Below are 5056 nucleotides of genomic sequence, written 5' to 3' on the forward strand. Positions count from 1 at the left end.
CCCTGAGTCCCTAGCCCCCCAAATGATGGGATTTTAAAGACAGGCTCACCCCACCTGCTGTCACCAGTTTGAAACTAGGGGCTGGAAGGTCCATTCAGGTCCTATCTTCCTGCCTCCCCCCCACCCCCTTCCTGGTTTAGTTGATTGTCCTTTTGTCTGTCTTTCTGTCCACACCACAGATTCTCTCATCCCTTTGAGTGTCAGGGCCTTGCCCTATTAACCTTTAATTCATGGCAGTAATTAGCATGGTGCTCTGCACAAAGGAACTGCCTTCTTCTTCTTCTTTTTTTTTTTTCCCAGTGTAAGGAAAGTGAATTTGGAAAGAGGTTCCAGAGCAGGCCTTTTCATTATTCTGCCTTGCTGCCCTCTGACCCCTCCAGCTACAGTGTAGAACACCAGCTCTTCCGACACCACATGACAAGCAGTCCAGAAAGGTTAAAATGCAAGTTACTAAAGGAACTGAGGACTCAAGGGCCCAAAGACACATTCGCTCTCCCTTGTTTCCCCATGCCCCCCAAAAGTAGGCTGGGCAATCCTTCAGAAACACACGCACACACACATGATAACAAAAAACCTTTGTACGCAGAAGGTGCTCAGTAAATATCTATCAAAATAAGGTCACAGCACAACTATCTTGAATACAGGAAACGCTCAATAAGTATCTGCTAAATTGAAAAGTTTATAACACATGTACTTTACACGTAGTAGATGCTCAATAATTACCTTTTAAATTAACATGATCGTAGGACTTACTTCTGCCTCAAACATAGCAGGCCCCCTGTAAATGGCTACTAAATTGAATAGTAGTAGACGCCCGCTCAGAGAACCCGGGCAGAGGTGACATCAGTCAAATCCCAGGCAGAGATCCATGAATGGAAATGCGCGTCTCAAGGTAGCGCTTTCGAGAGAGCGGGAGAGGCGCGTGACAGTGCGCGGCCGCGGCGCACAGCGCGCTTTTTCCGGAGCCGCGGACTCCCCGCCCGCTCCCCAGCATTGATTAGCGATCGGGACCCATTCCCCACCCAGGCGCGGGAAACGGCCGCCGCCTCCAACTCTCACTTCGGGGCTGCACCTGGAGCTCCCGCATCGGCCCCCTCCCGGGGGCATCCGCCCACTCTGGCTTCTCCTCGGATTCCGGAGAGTTGCGGGCAGAACAAAAGCAAACGCCCCGAGGCTTCCGATTGCTTTTCCGATGGAGAGCACCCCGGGAAGAGGCGGAAGCCAGCCCGGGACCCGGCTCCGTGGTCAAACCCGATCGGCTGCCGGCAGCCGCCCGCCCTCTCCAGCAGATTCAGGCTCGGGATTGCAGAGCCGGGGAAAGCAGCGGGGCTCCCTCCCTCCCCGCCCTCTCGGGCGCCCCGAGCCCCCGCCCTGGGCCGCGGGAGGGCAGAATGGGCGCCTCGGTCGGGTAGGGGTGTGTGTGGGGGGGGGGGGCGCTATATTAACCCCTGAACGAAGCGCGAAGGAGGCTGGAGGGAAAGATGCTAGGGGACTGGGGCAGACCCCACAACCAAGATCCGAATTTGAACTCGCAGTGCGAACCGCCCCTCGGCGCCCCCAAACGCGCAGAACTGCCCGCGGGGGTGGGGTCCCCTCAACGGCGCCGGGTCCCTCAAGCCTCCTCCTCTACACACCCCCGCGGGGATGCCCAGCGGCAACCTTCCCATCCGAACCACAGATCCAGCGGCAGCCCCCGCGCGCGGTTGGCCGAGGAAGGGGTCCTAGGGGGCGGCCGCGTCGGTCTCGCGGGAGACACCCCCCGCTCGGAAACTCGCTAGTTTGGTATTTGCTTGGTTTTCCGTTTGGGTTGTTTTTTCTTAAGGTGGGTGGGGGTGCAGAGAGAGCCGGGAAGTAGCATTTCTTCCTTTCGCCCGGCTTCTCCGGAGCCCGCTGAACTCCGAGAGGGGCAGGCAGCAGCAGAAGAAAGAAAGCGGAGGGGGAGCCACTTACCCAAAGCAGAGCCCGAGAGCGCGGCGGCCCGGGCGCGAGCGGCGCCTTTGTCTGCGGTCGCGGCGCCGGCGCGCTCGGCCAGGCCGGTCCCAGCCCCGGCGCGCTGCGAGCTCCCGCGGCCGCCCGGACAGCCCGGCTCCCGCTCCGGCTGCGGCTCCGGCTCCGGCTCCGGCTCGGCTCTGGCCCCCGCCCGCACCGCCCCGCGCTCGCCGCCGCCGCGGCTCCGCCCCGAGCCGGGCCCCGCCCCCGGGCCGCCGGGCCCCCACCTGCTGCGGCGGCGGGCGCTGGGGAGCCCGGCCTGGGCCGCCAGGGGCGGCCGCGTCCCCCGCGCGCCCGGCTCCCGCCTCCCCAGCCGCCCGGCCGGGCGCGCGCGGGGCAGACCGCCCTTCTCCCACGCAGCCCTCGCGGAGGCAACCTCACCTGAGGGGCCCGGCGCCCGCGTTTTCTGTGTGCAGCCGCCATCCCGGGGTAGCCTGGCCTTCCTGTCTGGGCGCACGTTCTCAGGACTCCTCCATCACCTTAGAAGCCCGTCCTCACTTTTGCCCCGGGGAGGGGACCCGTCGGGCTCTGCCCGGGCGGGAGGGGGCGGCGGGAAGCGAGGTCCTCCGGAGCCCCGGCCGAAATCGGCCCTCCCAGCCCGGTCAGCTCCGCGCCGCTGCAGCGGGCGGCGACCGGGTGGCCGGTTTAGTGCCGTGCGGTCGCCCGCCGTCGCCGGGCAAAGGGAGACCCGGAAGGGCGGGAGAAGGAACCCGGCGGAGAGTGGAGGGGGCGCGGGGTGCACGTGCCCGGTCCAGAGCCTGCCCTGGGTTCAGAGCGGGCCACCTGGGTTGTGGACCTGTGCTCACTTGCAGGGCCGGGATGAAAGTAACAGAAGGGAACCAGACTTCGGAAGCCAGGGAGAAGGAAAGGAGAAGCCACCAGACCCATACATAACACTGGTAATAACTGGTGTTTAGATGGCGCCTTCCGGCAAATCCAAAGTGGTCCACACCGATTAGGTGGGTCACTTAATGCCTTCGCCCCAGTGGAATGGCTGAGGAGCCACTTTTCTAGGCAGAGAAAAATATGATAACCTAAGTAGTGTATAATGAGGTCACTAGCAGCTTTAGCTGCCCATGAGCCCTCCCTTCTCCCAACTCCCAAAGCATTCTGAGCAAGAATCTTACTTTGACACTTCATAGGGTCCGCTGTATCCTATGGTTATTTCTGCTTCACCCCCCTCCCTCCAGGGCCGAGGGCAATTCCAGGTGTGTAATAACTGTTGAAACTTTGAAACTGTTGAACTGTGGGATTCATGTAACTGTGCTAATTTTAACGTGGGCAAAACAAAGATTTTAAATTGTGGGGTCATATTGGAAAATGCATCAAGTGGGTACAATAGTGATGGCCATATGAAGAGTAATAAATGTTAGCTCTAATTAGTATGTAGATAGAAATGCTATTAATCATATGTATGCAGGTAATAGGTTAAAGTTACATATTGACTTAAAGGGGGCAGTTATCTGGACCTTCATTAACCTGAAAGAATAGGTAAGGATAAGGAGAGAGTAAAGATAATAGGTAGGTAAAGATAAGGAGAGTAATAAGCAAATGTGTGTGCATCTGTGGTAACTTTCCTCTGTACCTTTCCCAAAGAGAACATTTTAACATTTGCTTCCTTAATTTTCATTACAAATAAGTATTATCAATTCAGTGGGTATGTATAAATATGAAATACTCTGTTAATTTATTCATTTTTATAACATTTTTTCTAGGAAGGAGGAATAAGAAGCTCCAAGGATTCTCATTTTGTCCAAAAAAGCCAGAAAGGCAAACGTCTCACCACATTAAGCCCACTAGGCTGAGAGTCCGGTAGGTCTGAATAAAGAGACTGACTCAGGACGACACCAGCAAAGCTCCTAGTCTCCCTCGTGGGTGTTGTAGATCAGTGTCTGTCCTGGGTCTGTGAAACTGCTCTTGGGAGCAGTGTGCTTGTCCACGTGAGATAATTTATCTCTTCCATTTGGCAACTGGGAAAATGTAATTTTCTCCATGTGATGAGCATGAGTGAATGGCTCATGCATAGTGAATGGCTGTCCTCCAAATTGTGGGACGAGGGTGTGAAATATGCATTTTAATATCAGAGTCCATTACCGCACAATGCCAACAGAATGAATAGGAATTGGGATATTTTATCTAGACACACTCCGTCACATCAGTATCACATGGGGTTCTTCTCCTATGGATGCTATTATTAGGAAACAGTTTATTCCTTATTTTTACCCCCACAGAAGAAACGTTTCCCAAAGAAACAGCTGGGCTAGAAAGGGTAAGAAGAAAATAACCACACAGAACCCAGGGGGTGGGGAGGTTACCAGGTTGCTTCAGGACTTATTGTCTTCAGGGGGAAAAATGTACCAGCATTTCCCCACTGCCTATGAGTAGATACCCATAAGCCGTACCTGGGTGGCTCCGCCAGAGGTCCTGATGGTCCTGGAGGTCAGCTCCAGTGGTCCTGGAGGACACAGCGGTGGGGAGTTGCTGCACTGAGCCTGGCTTAGGGTATTTAGATATGATGTTTTTGAAATATTGTTGCTATAGATGGAATATTGTGTATTCCCCCCAGGCATCTGTCGAAACCTAATCCCCAAGGTGTTGGTATTTGGAGGTGGGGCCTTGGGGAAGTGATGAAGTCAGGAGGGTGGAGCCCTGAGGAATGGGATTTCTGCCTTGGTAAAAGAGACCCCACAGAACTCCCTTCACTCCTTCTTTGTCATGTGAGGACACAGAGAAGACAGGCATCTGTGAGCCAGGAAGTAGGCCCTCACCAGATGCCAAATCTGCCAGCACCTTGATCTTGGACTTCCCAGCCTCCAGAACTGGGAGAAGTTAAGTTTTGTTGCTTATAAGCCACCCAGTTTCTGGTATTCTGTTATAGCAGCAGGAATGGACTAAGATAACAGAGTGACCATTCTCAGGAAGGTCTAGTATCTAAAATGAGGTAACAAATGACCGTCTTTCTCCATAGAACTTCCAATAGGACTTTTTTATTGTGATACAGTAAGAAATATATTTGCTCTTGGCCCCAATATATTGGGTCCTGGCACAGAACCCTCAAGCCCTTGGA

At 55.0% G+C, this 5056-nt stretch overlaps 1 protein-coding gene across 1 annotated transcript in view; it reads right to left on the minus strand.

Moving 5' to 3' along the window:
• MAPK4 (mitogen-activated protein kinase 4) overlaps positions 1–2084 on the minus strand; it is a 143143-nt gene extending 141059 nt beyond the window's left edge. The window contains exon 1 of the mRNA XM_031029632.2: positions 1951–2084. The gene's annotated coding sequence lies outside the window, so the exon portion shown is untranslated. The remainder of the gene's footprint in view (positions 1–1950) is intronic.
• Positions 2085–5056: the final 2972 nt, after the last annotated feature.

The sequence above is a fragment of the Leptonychotes weddellii genome, chromosome 13, assembly GCF_054177405.1.
Source record: "Leptonychotes weddellii isolate Sample4059 chromosome 13, ASM5417740v2, whole genome shotgun sequence".
NCBI classification, from domain to species: Eukaryota; Metazoa; Chordata; class Mammalia; order Carnivora; family Phocidae; genus Leptonychotes; species Leptonychotes weddellii.